Here is a 17,625-nt window from a genome sequence, read left to right as displayed (position 1 = left end):
TATGGTCATACATGTCCCCTTATAAAAACATAATGAAGGCCAGGGACAGAGTGAAACAGGTCAAAGTAAAACAGAACTCATGAGGTAATGGAAACACAAGATGAGGTTATCTGGGCAGGGAAAAAAGGTACAGGAAATGTAAGAAGATATTAACGTAGAAAAGAGCTTTTGGAAGCTGAGACAGGATGTATTTCCTGAGATCTGTGCCTTAAAAATTACATTCCTGAACAGGCTTGGACTGTTATTCTCAAATTTTGCAATACTCTTTTTAAAATATAAAACTGATTAAGAGGTAGGTGTGACAGTGTTTTTGGAAAAGACTTTAGATAAATAAGCTCGGACCCCTCTCACTAGAGCAGCTCTACGTACTCTTTCAGTGAGACAGACCAGGGGCTGGGTTTATTGACTCTCTATTGTCCTCAGAAACTCTGACATGAAAACAAAAAGGAAAACAAAATTTGGATCACAACTTGCAGGCACTGTAAACTAGTGCAACTCACTGACATTAAAATCACTTCCTGATTTGCCACAGTGGAGGAACATTCCATTCTGCCTTATGCCTTTTCTGCCAGTGGAGTAAACCCAAATTCAAGCACAGCCACTGAGTGAGCCCTGAAATATATTCAATAAACTGAATCATTTTTGTTGCCAATTTTCAGCATTCATTTAATTGACAAGAAGTAGTGTGCCAAAGGTATTCCAGTCAGGAATGCAATTTTCCTGGTGTTTCAGAAAATGAAAAAAGAATAAAGAAAAATAATATAACCTAATCTGCTATTGGCATATTTGGATAAATACTTGTTGATCTTGTTTAAGTTTTTTTACTTGTATATCTACACCACTATCTTCACAGAAGCAGTACAGAAATGTATAGTCTCTTCACCATAGAGCTTGATATGAAAGAAAACTATTCCAATAAAAATCCATTGGTAAAAGGCTTCTATACACAACTTCCTACTCACAGATATTACTTCTTAAAAACTTTCTAAATAACATTTTACTTAGTTGCAGCATCAGCAAAATGTTGACAGAATGATTATTTTGCAGCATAAGCTTGCAGCGTCTCTTTTTGATGGCAGCACCTTTTGAAAGGTATTTTGAAGTTTTCAGTTTGGTCTTATGAGAACAAAACACAAGCAAAATATCATTTGGCATCCTTGCTTGCTTATGTTGTTGCAAACACAAATACCTCCAGTTGCTAAAGACAGGATTACTCAGTTATTTGCTGTAGCTGGGGAATCCAGCAAGCTGTACTTCCTTGTGACGTGTACAGGCTTGTGAGCTTTGTAAATTTTTTCAGAAGATGTTGTTTCCAATGGAAATAAAAGCACCTGAGACATCTTCCAATGTTAATGACTGTAGCTCTGATTGATAAAAATGGCCATATCTGTGGCCAACATTTTAATACACGTGTCAGTGATTGAACAGACCATGGGTAAAGCAAGACTGGCTGAGAAGTGAGGTTAGGGAGATGAAGGATTGAAATTAAAAGAGCCAGTAACATTCTGTGAAAAAGCAACTCATAAAGAATGGGCAAAGGCAGATATAGAAAAAATTAAAATTATGGGAAAATTTTCCTCAGAAGTTCTTTTGGAACTGATACAGATGAAGCTGTTTACTATTTATGTACTTTGAAAAGACTAAAAGAAAGCACTGCAGTGTGCTTTTGGGGTTCTAAAACATTCAACAGGCTCCTCTGTTATAGTGCAGTTTTGCCATGTTTCCAAATTTAGTAATTTTAACAACTACAAGCTCAGGAAGTTGCTACTGTACTTAACTGAAGATCAGAAGTTGGCAGCATGTGATTCCAGATGGCTTTAAGACAGATCTGGGATGCCCAGATAGAGCTGAAAAGTGTTTGGTGAACATATGGGTGAGTGAATTGCCTGTAGATTTTGTGATACGTTCATAGCATCACATTTCTGGTAAAAGACAAACTACTTGTTCCCATTTATAAGAAATGAGAGCATTGATAGGTGTTTGTCTTGGATGACAGAGAGTGAAATGTGCCCCAAAGAATTTCCTAGTAGCATCTATAACCGAGGCAGAACAAATCCTAGAACATTGTGTGAAAACATAAAATAAAGAAACTCCACAGCTGGAGTGCTAAAGCTGGAATTTGGCCAGGATTTGCAGATGTAAGGATAATCACATCTTCTTTTAAGGGCTGCAGCTCAGTGCGTCAGTGTTACATTTGCTCTTCAAATGCAGTTCAAAGTGCTGTTTCAAAAGACCATGTCTTCCGTCCTCCAGGGGCAAGTCAGAACGTGACATTAAAGGAAGGTGCTATTCCTTGGTCTGAGCGTAATCAAAGAGATCTGAAGGTTCTGAGAATCAATACCTGAGCAGATGGCCTGTGGTAGTAACAGATTTTAGCTCCTATTCCCTTCCCATTCAGTGTTTTATGCATCATACATATCTTTTGCTGGTACTAGCATAGTATGTCCTATATGCAAGTAGCAGAGCCCAGAAAAAGATTAAGGAAGAGCAAAACATGCCTCCCACACGCACACATGAAGGATGGGATTTTTCCATGCGTATCAACAAACTCATCCAAGAACTACAATGAAAGGAATGTAGCTTCCTGTTAATAAAGCCAAAAACTCGTGGCAAGGAGTATTTATAAATAATCTGGAGTGACACTCCTACGTTTGGTTAGCATGGGGCCATCTGTGCACCCGGAGGATGTATAGGCAGAAAGGGAAGGACTCCTATCCAGTCCTCACTCCATGCCACGGGCTCAGCCAGCCCAGAGGCTCCTCACCTGCCCTGCAGTAACGCCTGCATGGACGTGTTTGCCCTCCTGCCCTAACCTGCACCCACAAGGAATTAGCTGTAGTTCCCAAGCAGGTTGGTCTCAGACCCCGTTCCACAGTCTGCTTCCTGCTTCCCTTCAGAGGAATTCATACACAGCTAGTGGTGACATACCCCAGCTCTAGTGCAAGTCACTTCTGCTGCCAAAGTGGTCACTGGATAGACGGATAGGGAACCCTGCAAGAAGACTCTACTGAGGGGTAGGGTCCTACAGCTCACATTATTGGAGCAGGGACGTAACTCTTCTAGCAGCTGTATTCAGTATCGCTTCTCCTCTGGTTTAAATGTAAAATAGTGGATGACTCTCCAAAGAAAACCAAAAGAACCAAGCATCCAGTCTCTTGTTTGCAGACTTCCAGCCAAGTCCAAATTTTTGGGTAATTCAACTACACTGTCTTGCTGCTGGGAACCTGAACACTCTTTAATGAGGCAAGGTAATTACAGCTACGTCCTAGTGACAGCTCCATGTTGTTGTAGATAGGCAGGGCATAAGAGCACCTGAAACAGTTTTCTAGTACACAGCATTAATCAGGGAGTGGTTGAGAAGGTTCTATTGGGAGAGCTTGAAGAAAGAACACTGGCTTTGGGAAGAAAGCAAAGTTGGAAATTACTCTTTTGAGTAAAGTGTTAGGGCTGGACTACTTGTAGAGTATTCTATAATCTTTATTTGATGGGATTTAATGAACTAGTATGCATTGACTTTTAACTCAAAATTTTGTTGTTCAACACGGCAACTTATCATTTTGTTAGTCCAAAGATCTGCATCTCAGCTTTCAACAGGCTACCATGTGCTCCCACTGCAAGGCAAAGGAGCTCACAGGAATACTGTCTGGGATTCTCCAGGGAGCAGGGAGTCAACAAATGTGTACATAATGCCCACTTCAGTCAACACTGATATCAAGTGGGATTTTAGGAAGTTGAAGAATATTCAATAGCATTGCCTATTAATATTTTAATGGACTGATCATTTTTACTCCAGAGGACTGTTCACAGTCGCAAAGAAAATTGAGTTTCTTACAGTCACTGCAACTGTGCTGTAATAGATAATTTAGTCAGAATACACAATGATATCTCTCCTGCACATGGCACGTACAATAGAAATATAAAATAATTTACTTAATGGAAGTTTTGTCTTACCTGCAATCATTTTACCTTTTTAGGACAATATCTGTGGGAACAGAGGAGTCATTCAAAAGGTATTATCCATTTGTGGAAATGAAGAGTACAGATTATTATACTTAAATGCTACTTTTAATTCCTAGAATGGATATTTGAGCCTGTTTCAGTCTGATGATACCCGTCAGTTATTGGAGAATTACATAAACGGAGCCTGTGGGCTTAGATGGAGCATTCGAACCTATGCTTAAAACCACCAACTCATTTGAAATTTTGCTTAAGCATTCAAGCACACCATCCATTGTACAGCTAGGGCTCGCTGACAGTAGTGTATCATAACAAGTAGTCAAAGTAATTTCAAAGAATTCTGAATGTAAAGAATGCTTTAATTTGCTTTTATTTCCTAGCTACCTGTAAAACCTGGCTTTTTGCCTTGCTTTTGACCATGCTTCACTAGCTATGAATCAGAACTTTAAGTCTCAAAGGGACAACAGTACAGCATTAAAATCAAGTTAAATTATTATCCTAGAAAAAGAAAATCCAATGAAACTAGTATGCAGCATTTGACTGGAAAATCCAAAAGCTCTTATTCAAAAAAAATGTTATCTAAATTGTAAGAAAAAAAAATTCTTGTTGATTACATGGTTCTACTGAGCATTTTCAAGAATAACTTTTTTCTTTTTTCTTTTTTATTTCTAGACAACTGGGAAAACATGCATAATACTGGAAGCTACCCTGCTGGGATGGGTAAGTAAACAAATTTTGGCAGACTAAGTTGTTAATTATTCTGCTTGTTATAGCAAGGTAATTACAATTCTTGCTAAGAAAGACTTTCATAGGTATTCAGTAGAATTTAATAACAAAGTAAGAGCATGTGAGCAAGTTTTAATGATGTTGGATAGACTCAACTTCAAAGAGTGGGCACACTGAGGTCGTTTAATTAAAAACTTATGGAATACATGGATAAAAAGTGCTCTTGACTGGTTATTAGCCAAGAATATGCTCTGGACTGTCTATTAGCCAAGGTAACATGCATATGGCCAGTCTGCAAAACAATAACAAGAGTCTCCTTGTAACAAAAATGGTAATGGCTGAAAAATTCAGTCCGAAAGACGCTATTTTTAAATTGCAAAGAGAAGATAATCAGTCAGCCTTTGGCTGCTTCTAGGCATATCCTAGTTTTATCTGAAAAAAATAACTTCTGATATGGTCCATGCATTTCAAATGCAGTCTGGAGAGCTGAAAGCCAGTTAAGAGGCTGGCAGAGGAAACAAAGAAACCTGAGCAGTTGCAGTTTTGCTAGGAATATCACTGGTGAGGTGGATTTATATAAACTGTGAGGGTTGGACATATACTGCAAACCAGAAGGGTGTGGGTGAGTTTTCCAGCTGTGATAGCAGCTCTTCACCTAAATGCATCATCATCTGGCACATCATTGCTACAGCAATGATCCACTGCATCCTAAGCAGATGCCCTGATGCTCTTTTCTTTCAAAGTTTTTCTTCTGGAAAATGCTTTTGGACAGACTCTTACAGGCAAAATTGCAATTCACTCCTTTAAAGGGCTTTCTATTGCTTCCTGAGCAGCATGGTGCACCTGGTGACAGCAATTAGGAAGAGAGGCTTGGCTCATCTCTGTAAAGGCAGGGATTATGCGGTGGTGCAAACAGCAGTAACTGGAGAAAATAGGGTTTTGTTGAAGAAAAGGGAAAGGCTGGGAGAATGAGATGCTATGGGAGATGAGGGTTTTCAGCAAAGTCTCTCCCCTATTCAGGGGCTGGCAGTGGATACTCATTGAAGGAGCTGTAGAGAAGAACTGTGAAAAGAAAAGCAAGGGTACCGCAGAAGGTTATCCTGTGCAATGTAGCCAAAGATGGTTCCAAATATGCAAGGTAGAGGATTGGAGTGTAATACTGCCTTGCTTAACAATGAATGCTGCTCCTCGTGCTGATCAGGTCTGTAGCTAGATTAACAGATTTCATGAGCCCCTACCTCCCCTTTGCACAGCAGTCCTGCAAAGAGCATGGTGCTTGGCTGACTCTGGGCTGATGCACGAGTATCCAGAGGAGTTAAAAGTTGAGTTCTATTCGATGGTGGCTTGGAGTCACACAAGGTCTTGGAAGAGGGATAAACCAGGGAACAGCAAAACAAAAAAATTATCTGTGAAATGTTCATCAACAAACATGTCAAACCAGATTATGATTACCCAGAGAAGGGCTGGTACTTCAAACAGGAGCTTGGCTTTCTGATGAGGGCGGCTTGTTACGTGTGGGGCACTTGATGGCCGTCTTTGTGGGAGACAACAGAACTTGCCCAGAAGAAAATATGGTGAAGGGCTATTTTCAAAGAGCCCAGCTGACTCCACAGAAGCTATTTGTGGCTATAATTTCTGTCATATTCCTTCACAGCATTTTTCTGTTTCAACAAAAACGTATGTTGTGTGTCTACATGTGGGGAACTGCAGATGTGTTGGAGAAGAGGAAAAGTTCATTTCAAACTTGCATGTTGAAACAGTTCATGCAGCATGAACTTATTTTCTCTTTAAACTAAATATATTTTTGTGTACATTAAAAAAGTGCTGATTTTAACTATTTTTGGTTTTGATCTGGGAACTCAAAGGGCAGTCATCTGAACAAATTTTTGCTTTTGACTGAGCTATTATTACACCTTAGAGACCTGAATGGTTCCAGTATGTGAATTTGAAGGTAATTTGACAAGACATGTGGAATCCAAGGTAGTAGAAGTACAGATAGAGGCTCATTTTCTTGCAGGGAAAAAAAAAAAAAAAGAAAAAAAAAAATTTAAGAGTATAACCTGGCCTGAAATGCTGACTCAGCAGCAAGGTGCCACAAAAATTTCTTTCCAAACATTGTGGCATCTGTTAATGCCAGAAAACCTCACAAAAGTTAAAGAATGTGATGGAGATGTTCAAAGTAAGATCCTGAATCCTACCTGTAGCTCTGATGATGACAGTTCCTGCTATGTCTGTGCAGGAAAAGAAAAGTATTGTTGTTATATGGGTAGGTCTACCTTGCCAGCAAAATCCAGTAGCATGTGTGACAATAATAATGAAGACTCAAACTCCAACATATTAGCACATGCCAGTGACTACACTAATAACTTTCCAAGATTCCTGGCTATGTTAGTTTGCTTTTTTAACATGTCCCAAAGGTCAGGCCACCAATTCTTCTTGGCTGTCTTCTGTCCTTGCCTGCTGATGCTGATGCAGCTGCAAACACCTTCCCTCATTTTGCTGTCATGCCAGTATCACAGTGAAAATACTAAGATCTGTAGATTTAGATATCTAAAGAGGGAAATCGATTTGCATTTCATTCTGATGGTAACTGAACTCGCTGCCATACTCTGGAGAGTGAATCACGGGAGTTCGTTCTGGCAACGGGCAACTGCGCACTCCCACACTTTCCTGGGATCTCTGTCTGTCTCAGAGCACACTCTGTCACCTGGGTGGCCAGAGATGTTGGCAGATGAAAGCAGCGTTTCAGAGTGAGTACACAGAGGTGAGGAGGTGTAATGCAAATGGGTAATTCAGAAGTAAAAACTAGGCAGTTGTTCTAAAGTAATAATTAAGATTTATCATGTGTAAAATTGTCTCACCACATCTAAACCAAGGAGTGTTTTTGGAACACCTGTGCTTTGCTGTTGGAAGCTCATTTGAGCTGGAAAATTTTTCCTCCAGAGGCAATTTATTACCCATGTAACGGATGCTATTCTGTTGAATATGTAACATATTGAGGTTTGGCTACCAGTTTCACTCTTTCAGCGCAAAGTGAAAATATGGAGATTGTGGGTTTGGAAGAATCTCTTTTATTGATGTGGAAAACTGAGAATTTAGCTTGGAAATTCCTTGATTAACTCCTGATTCTGTTTATGCAGGGAAAAGGCTGTTAATGTTGGAAATTAAGTTCAAATGTCTTCAATAACAAATTGCCCTCTTCAGAGGCGGCTCTCGTTTCACCTTTTGATGTGACACCATTCCCTGAACAAGAAGTCTGTCTTTCAATAGGCTGCTATCAAGATTTAATATTTTAAAATTTTAGAAACTTATATACTTTGCAAATAAAAAAGTGATGATCTGAGAGGCAAAAGGAGAACACTTGCTCAGTCTTATTGATGTGGTTTTAAACTGTTGAGAGCAATTAAGAAGCCATCAACTCTGAAAAAAAGCACATTGAACTGTGTACTCTAAATCAGATTAAATGCCCACTTGATCTTTCTATGAATGATTTGCAATATATTTACACAGTTTTAGAACACACTTCCCTGGAGTGCATGCCTACCAATCTGGCTGATGCACAAGATTAGACAAACTCTAAAACTACAAATCTAATAACTTCATCTTCCCTTCCTAATTTTTTATTTGAAAAAATATTCTTGTTTTCTTTTGTATTTTAATTTCAATAAGCTCAACAAGACGTGCGACTCTGTTCCTTCTGTGTATAGAACTGTGAAGGAATTACTTCACTAGACTGCTCACATCTATATGGTGTCTGATTAATTAAGAACAATACAAGAAATTGTGAAATGACTAATCACAAAATGAGATGAATTCATGTGAAACAGCTGTAGAGTAGTCACTGGTCTTTGAATTTCAAATGTTCCAAAGTGATCAGAATTTTACATTCCTTGCTCTAGTTCACCTCAAAATGACAATGGCAAGAATGTTTCCATTATCACTCCACTGTGACTTGATTTACACTCCATTTAATTACAGCAGTTTCGAAATCCTTCTTAGTTGTGAATGGCTTGCAAATATTTTTCTTTTTAAGTGAAATATAAGAGTTGATTTATTTTAGTTGCAAATTAATAGGAATTTTTAAGCAAAACCAGTTAAAAGTAAATCACTTTGATTCTTCCCTGGTATGGATAGCTGTAGCCTAGATAAGCTTTTGTCTTGAGGCAAATCCCCTATCAGTCCTAAAGGAAGACCTAGAATTATGTGTTCTCTCCTTACCTCCTCCTTTGTACATTCAAATTTGGATTAATGTCTTTGCAAATGTTCTAGGGAAAATGCCAGATCTGCAAAGACAAAGAACAGGTATTGCTATTTTTGCCGTGAAGCTTAAGTTTACATAATGCAGAATGACAGGGTGCTTGTGCAAATGCAGCAGTACAAGTAAACAAAGTGGAAAGAAATATCTCAGAAGCCTACACCAACAGATAAACTTAGCCATAAAAGGTCTGGAGGACAATTTGTGGGCTCTAAGGGGTAAATGTTGAGCTAGAAATTGGTGTGTTCATGCAGTTTGTTGCTATTGGGAGAAAAAGAATAATAGTACACAGTACTGATCGCATCCATTTCTGAAGGTAGTTATTAAGAAAAATACTGAAAAACTATTAGCTCAAAGGCATGTGGTGACATGGAAGTGGCTTATCAGAATTATGTCATTCTGTAAACAAAGTGGCCTATCTCGGATTTCACAATGACTGCTTCAGATGTGGCCTTTCAATTAAAGTACGAACTCTGTTAGTGAGGAAGGGACAGGATGCACTTCAAGAACTGTTTATCAAACAAATATAAAACCAGAGCTATAGGTTTGTTTTGCTTTATTTTTTTTCTTTTTTTTCTTTAATTTAATGCTGTATTTATAATGTGATTTTCATGTTGATTATATGGCTACTTTGTCATTCATATTTGTCATTCAGGGTCCTTTTCCAAGGCTTGTAATTAAATCAGCTGCAAAAGCTATATTTGCTTCCAGCGAAGGGGACTGTTTCATTCTCGTCACAGAGGCTTCCTAATCAAGGGCTTCCAAAAACTTCAGTCTGCAGATAATAAAAAAGAGAGACCATGATATAAACAGCAGGGTTCTCCCTTTCATACAAGCCTACATCTGTTTCCTGATTTATACAGGAGTGAGGAGAGTTGGGTCTCTCTGGATTTTTCTCCTTCACCCTCCAGTTCTTATTTTAGCTTCTTTCATCAGCTGTGCAATTGAAAACAGTCTTCTTCCAGGCTCTCAGCATGGACAACAGGAGGTATGAGAGTCATAACACATGATAATGTCAATTAAATCTCTATCCTGTATAATTTCCATATCCGTCTTGAAGTTGCTCTTTCCCTCTTGGCTGTTTGTTCACAAGATATTGTCTTACTGCATAAACCTGCCCCATAAAAGGACCCAGTCCTTGTCTGAGGACAGTGACTGGAGTCACTCTCCTGTGGAAGACACTTCCTTATTCCTGAGGTGGACAGTGAATGACTGCTTTTTTCCACTCAGGATTGCTTTCTGTGTTCCCATCCAACTGTGTTCTCCTGCTCCCCCCATTGGGTCTGCCTTTGCACTCCTAACTCATTTGCACACTCTTTTGAGCACAGAAGTGGAATTATCTTCACCTCCAGCACTAGCCTTGATGGGCACACAGCACTCATCCAGACACCACAATTCTCCTGAGGTTTGGACGCACAGTAAATGCTGTGCACTTGGGGTCAGTTTGGAACAAATATACAAAATGGCTGAATGATTTACCCCAGCTCACCATGGAAGCACAGTGGGGGCTTAAGCCAGGTTGCTTAACATCCCAGGTTGCTTCCATAAACTACTTGGTTATTTCTCCTCTTCTGCAGAGTGCTGCAAAGGAAGTGGTGCTGGGGCTGGTCTTGTGCCTTACTCACGTAGTGGGTGCTGTGCCCTGCAACCTCGCCATTGCCTCATGTACCCCTGTGCAGGGCAGAGCCTTACCTTAAATAAACTTCTCAGCATTTAACAAGCAAACCTCTCTGATCATCTTACAGTACGCTTGTGCAACAACACAGAGGTTGGCACGCATTTTTTCTCTTATGAGCCTACCTCCAGGAAGATGAGAAACCACAAGGAATCTGAGCACTTTGAACATGGGCTTTGCATGGAATTCCTACCATCTCTACTGATAAACACTTGGAATCAAAGTTATTTTCAGATGTCCCCAAAGAATATTTTCATCAGATTGCTGAGATCTTGTCTGATAGCTTTACTAGTGTTAAATGTTGTTAATTGCCTGTTCAGCAGCAATAAAAAATGTGATGGCACGTATTTTTTGGCCAGATCTTTCCGACATTTTTTTCCTTCCCTTCAGACTTTCCTCTGGCACACATGAATGAATTAACTGTGCAGCCCTTCACCATTGCCAAGATCCTTCTTATCCTGCTTTGTAGATGAAAGGATGAGGAATCTATGGATCTGCTTTGCATCTCTCACTGCAGGCAAATGTGCTCATTATCACCAAGGAACACACCAAGGTTTGGTTAGAATTTTAGCTACGGTCTTGCTGTGTTCAGTCTCGGGTCAGAGCTCAGCAGACTGTTGCCAGCTGGATCTAAACCTCATGACCACTCAAGGCAGACAGGCAGTATTTCAGAACTGAACATACTAAGCTACTGTGACACTGGCATGTGTGCCTCTTCTTGATCCATTTTACCAAGCTAGTGAACACAACTGCAAGTCTTTGGTCTTGAGCTGGATCTGGAATTCCACAGCCAAACACTACACTTGCAGAAGTACTGAATTAGTCTCCCAGTTGTTGCTGGAAGGTTGAATGTTAGTATTTTCAACATGTTCTGTAAATCAGGTCATTCAGAGGCATTTGTATTTACTACACACTTTTCAAAATTAGGGCCAGGATATTACTTTGAAAAAGATCTGCTGTAAAGTTAGTGGCACACAGAACATTTAATACAGAGAAGGGGCTAGGCTGGAAACTTTTCTAATATATAAAGTACTTAATTTCAACACTACAGAGACAAAATGAGGATGATTTCTACCCATGCTCCAATGTCAGGAGGGCTTTGATCTGCAAATTGTCACGATGAAAAATAAATAAATAAAGATGACAACTTAATCCACTACCAGCAGTCTTATAACAGCATTCTAGGCTTGAGTATGAATTTTCAAATGCAATTCAGGTGTGATTACAATCCATACAGCACCAACATTTTTCATCTTGTACATTCTATATGAGAGACCAATTCTATATGAGAGACCATCATGGTGGGCTTACTGGAGCTCGCATCTAACATGACTCCCACTGAGAAAAGTGCTTTTGAAAAGTTTTGTAAGCTTCTCCACACTTTCTTATGGACTCCTCTTTGAAATTGCTGTTCTGTTGGAACCTCATTACTGAAAACTGCTTTCCTCTTTCCTTTGCTCTTAACACGAAGGATGACTCAGAAGATGGAAAGATGGTATCTGCTTTTAAAATACATAGCATTTGAAACTGGAGATAAACAACATATCTTAAGCTCTAGCATTACAAGTAGGAATGACAAGTATGAGTGTCACCTCTCAAAGAGGTGACATAAGGCAACACAGCTTTGAAAGTAGCTGAATTCTGAGGTAATAGCTGAAGTCTGTGGAAGACCCAAATTCTTACTTAACTGGGAATTGTCCAGTGATGAACATCGTCCTGTTTCCTGTCCAAAAGCTTCCACCTGATTCTTAACCTGTCTCACATATCTACAGGATTATCTAGAGAGAAATTTGATAAGAAAAAATGGCCCAGAGTTTTATTTTGCTTTATTTTATTTTAAGGTAGCTTCTGAATGGCCTTGCTGGAACTGGAATAAGCCTGGCTGACTTTTATGTAAGTTTCCAGGTAGTTTATATTAGCTGTAATAGTTACAAATAAAATCTGTAAACTAGTTTGCCTGAAAGTGTAGGGTCTTGGCTGTTCTGCTGTAAGGATGGTTCTTTACTGTGTAATCTCTGCAAAATGCAGCAGAGATGGTTCTGCGACTACTGAAGCAGTGGGTTTCAGAAGCAATTTCAAAATTTGTTTACATTGAGAAGAAATGTTTTAGCAGAAGTTATATTTACCTACTGTTTTAAAAATACTTCTCAGAGCAGCAGAAAAAGGGATGCGTTGCTCAGCAAGCCACAAAGCATTATTTAGTCCTGAATTTTCTTTACTGTTTCTTACTTCTGGCTCTGCATGCAGCTTCAGTGAGTGCAGGCTCCAGCCTTAATGTCCAAGGTCCACTTCCTTACTGCTGAAGAATCTGGCCCTACTGGCACTCCATTACATTGAGCAGGCAAGAAAATATCCTAAAAGGTGCCCCAGCATAAGGGAATGGGAGAGTAAGTGTAAATAAAGCAGAGGCTGGGCAGACCAACAAGAAATGTTTAACATTCCATGCTCTCCACAAAGGGCAGGTCAAGGAAAGGGAATGAGTGGTTGGGATGAGGCACATGCCATGGATATTTTTCAAGTACATTTCAGCAGAATATATCTAGTCACGTAAACATCCACAACAAACAGAACAGCCTTGTTCTTGAATGTGGCAGACCTCCTGAGGTCCCTCTATATACATAGGAGATGGGTCTCACTATGCAGGGAAGCCACAGCTGCTGAATTTGCAGCTTCAGTTTGAATTCATAGGCACAAATTATACTGAAAGTGTTGGACATTCTTGGATATGACCAGCTGAAAAATTGCTTGCTCATGCCCAAGTTAAACTAATGTATTGTCAAGCAGTGTGTGCCCTGAATGTCTGGGCAGGCAAGAGGTGGAAGAAGTGAATTTGTCAAAAGTTGTATCTCAGGGTTTGGGGGTAAGCTAAAAAAAACAAACCCTTTACAATAAACAAAAGTTCCATATGTAGTAGGCAAGACTTCTTCTTTTTTATTCTCAGGACCAACTCAATGTAATTGAATGGAAATAAGAGTTATTAACTCTATACAGACTTGAAGCAAGAGTTCAAGTCACTCAAGGCTTTGAATTTGTGAGGCTGCAATAATTTAAAAATCATAGGAGATTAAATTTATGTTTATTTTTGGTTTATATTGAAATTTAACCCGTACAATGTTTAATATCAGTTGGCAATTCACACATGGGTCTTCAGAAAACTGCAAAACCTTCAGCAGAGGTAAAACACATCTACGAAGTAAACCCTTAAGAATCAGTGACTACCCCAGGCTGAGAACTGCCTTGCAGACATACCGGAGCAAGAGCATGTCACAGAAACAGCCTCACTCAATAGGGAAAACAAAAGCTGCCCCTGCAAACAACAGTATGGAAAGGAATACTGCGAAGGCCAGATACCCACAAGGAAGATATCTTGTCCACTTGCTTAACTGGAGATTGTTAACATTGTTTACCCTGCCAGGGCAGGACCACCAATAGCTCTTGAAGATGCTGAAGTATTCTCCAAGCATCCCATGAGTTCACTCCATGTTCTAGCTGCTGCAGAGGTTCAGCAGTGGCCAAGAGGTTGCATTGGTTGGCATAACCTTTTATTTATGGGGAATGAGGGAGAGGTTACTACATTGGGACTACAAATCTTGACTATAAGGGATTTCAAAGGAACAAAGAGAATGGAAGAGCTTTCTTAATTCCTTTTTGCAAGACTTGAGCATGTCCCAAGTCAGCATTAATAGTTCTCTGGAACACCATACATTTTTGGATGCCATGCTTAGAACTACCTCTGCCTTAGTACAGAAGAATGCTGAGACTCTATTGCCTGGGTCTGTCACAGTAACCATTTTCCTTTTTTTAAATTTTATCTCTTTTGTATTGGTTAATAGTTAGTGTTAGTAGCTATTTTGCCTCATGTGCAGTTTGAAACACCTTACCGGGTAGCTTGCATGGTGATCCAGAGAGAAGTAAGTTTCCTGGAGCCTAAGAGTTCAGCAGACAGGCGATTTTTTTAAGATGGTAGGGTTCAGAAATCTAACTGAAGTTCATGAACCTATTCTTCCTGTAACCGAAACCCATGTTTTACTGAGGGTTGATTCAATTTTTAAAATAAATGTTTTTCTAGTTACAGGGAAAACCAGTTCTATGTATAAGGGGTAGAATAACACCCTTCCAAAATCCATGTGTCATGGGTGGGTGGCCTATATGCAGGATATTCATGCACACAAAATCTAGTTTAGAGTAAGAGAGTTTCCCTCTCCCCATCTGTTCTCTCCCACCTACTCCCTTGCCGTAACTTCTCTCATCTTTCTGCCTTCTCACTGAGTTATATCAACTACTGTATTTTTTAAAACTAAGTTTGTGGACATTATTCTCAGTTTCCCTAAATGGAAACTCAGCTTAGATCTCACCAGCACAGATTCTTTGTCCAGTTTCCATTTAAGTACAGTTTACTTTTCCTTAATGAAGCTGGGCGTCTAAACTTGGATCACTGGCATAAACAGAGTGATAAGAGGGCATATCATCTGCTTGGGCATATCAACTATCCAGTCTGATTTACCAACAGCACCTACTGTTCTGAAGCACCTGGAGTATATCAGATGTTTCTGCAGACACATAAATGTGGAGAATAGAGATATGCAACACAAATGTCTCCAACTTAACACCTGCAGGAGCGGAAACATGGAAACCTCTTACAAGCACTCTCCAGTCTTTATGTCTGAGTCCTTTTGCCCTTTTGTCCAGTGGAGTACCACTGCTGTTCCATCATGCCCAGGAACAGATCCCTGAGGACACCAGGATTTTTTCTTTCTTGGACTGTGGTCATACACTTTGTGTGAAATTCCCATTCACACTGGGGAAAATTCCATGTACAGATCAATGGCTGCACAATCTTAGGTATGCAGTCATCTGCCAGGAACAGACACTTATTTTTTTTTCATAAAACAATGGAATTACCCTCTGCAAAAGGAACATAAATCATTAAAAACATGTTAGGACATCAGACAGGAAAATGTAAATAACCATACATAACAGCAGCTGTTCCTGATCAGGTTCCATTCTTTGATCTTTAGAAAGATGGTTATTAATTAGCAGGGTCAACACTAAGCTTTTTCTTGGTAACAATGATCTTCTGAACTGCCCAAATAATAGATAGTTGCTTGTAGCTTTGTTATGCTAAGCTTCTCTGGGAAGGATTTTTTCAGATAAATGGGATAACAAAATTACCTTAATATAAACAGTTTTGAAGTTAGGTCATATTTGCAGTTGATAGAGGATACATTTTATTGAAAACCAATCCTGAATCCTTTGAAATCCTGTATGAAATGAGTTCCAATCATACTGAAATTGCAAGTAATTGTTATTGAGATTGCAATCACTGCTTGACATGAATATTTACCTGCTGTGCCAGGTTCCATCTGCAACATAAAAGTCACCACATTACAGACTCTAAGATTGCTGAAACACTCCTGTTAAGCTGCATTTCCATTTTGCACTGCTGGTTGGAAAAATTTTCATTGAATTCTTTGGCTAAACAGCAGAGTCTTACTAATGCCCACGTGATTGGACCGCACGACAGAGTGCAGTATCAGACCCTGAGGCTGGTATCAAATCCAGAACAGTCAAATCCTAAAGCCTAGCAGCAAACTACATGGCAAATGTAAAATCCTGGACACACAATATATTGCAGATTGGGGTCTGACTAGTCTCCAGCATGAAGTTTCTGATTCCACTTTGGAGTTCAGCAGCAAACTGGAACAAGTTACACCTGCAATTTAATTGTGGGTCATAAAATTTACGGGCAACATCTTTCTTCTTGACATAGTATAATCATACAACACCTTTTCAATGAAAGTCATAGCAACATGTATGGAGGGAGTCCACTGAAGGAATGGAAAAGACCTTGATTTCTCCTATTCTCACACAGCAATAGGGATGAGGAGTTCAGGCTCTGTGATTGTCTCTCTTGTCACAAGACATGCAGGAGACTAGTCCATGTGAATTTGTGCATATGTTTGAGGCAAGCCCAGCTGGCCCAAAGTCATAGACTTAAGAATTAACCTTTCACAATTTCCGTGGTCAAATGTTTGGAAAATCATGGACATGCCATCTTATCTAACTGCTAATGTAGTTTGACAGCGAATAGCTCATCCTCTCAAAAAGGATATGTAGTCAAATACACATCTTCCACTGGTTCATAGTTAAGGGTATAGTGGTTACATAGTTCAAAAGTATTGCATTAGATGTCATGAAGGGAAAGATATGGTACTGTTACGAATAATCCTTCCTGTTCCTTAGCACACATTGCAGAATCATAAGATTATTTATCCTGTTTATTTATTATCCCATTTTAAGTATGCAAACTGGCCTGCAGATTTCAGCCACATCTTCACCAGTTTATACATCCAGCTGTTCTCCAGGTCCTGTCAGTTCCAAGGCAGAAATGTTAATGTCTCTGTGGCTGCCTGCAGCCCCAAGGAACCACGTCAAACACAGTGTCTGGCTCCATGTTCCCAACTCCGCTACTGTTTCTTCCTTTTCACAGCCACACTCCATGCACACATTAATTCTGGGCATGACTCACTGCCCACCTCTCTCAGGAAGAGCCTCTCATTGAGCTGGGGCTCACTGGATTGCAGAATGTTTGTGTCTGTGTTCCCCCACTGAAACATTTACATAACATGCTTGATTTGGTAAAGAAACGAGGTGCACAAATGCCTCAGCCACCTGAGCCATGCTTGTTCAAAGAACCTAGCTGGAAACCAGCAAATGGGGCTGGGAGTTCTTTAATCTGAATTTTGTAATTCGTAACTAACATGAACAGACTTGAGTTTTAGGGGATAATTTGATGCAATGTCAGAGCTATATCTTACTTTTGAGTCTCTTGCAGACATCATCAAATTATTGACCTTAAAATAGGTTGATATATGTCCATTTCCTAAGATGATCCTTTTCTCCTCATCCTCATTCATGTCTTTTGTGCAGCCCTGTAAATTATAGCTAAACATTATCAGCTCAGAGTGCTTGTGGCACCCTGCCTGCAGTGATGCTCAGGTGCATTATAAGT

The sequence above is a fragment of the Hirundo rustica genome, chromosome 3, assembly GCF_015227805.2.
Source record: "Hirundo rustica isolate bHirRus1 chromosome 3, bHirRus1.pri.v3, whole genome shotgun sequence".
In the NCBI taxonomy this organism is placed as follows: Eukaryota; Metazoa; Chordata; class Aves; order Passeriformes; family Hirundinidae; genus Hirundo; species Hirundo rustica.
The sequence above is the reverse complement of the archived record's forward strand: the minus strand, read 5'-3'. Positions refer to the sequence as shown.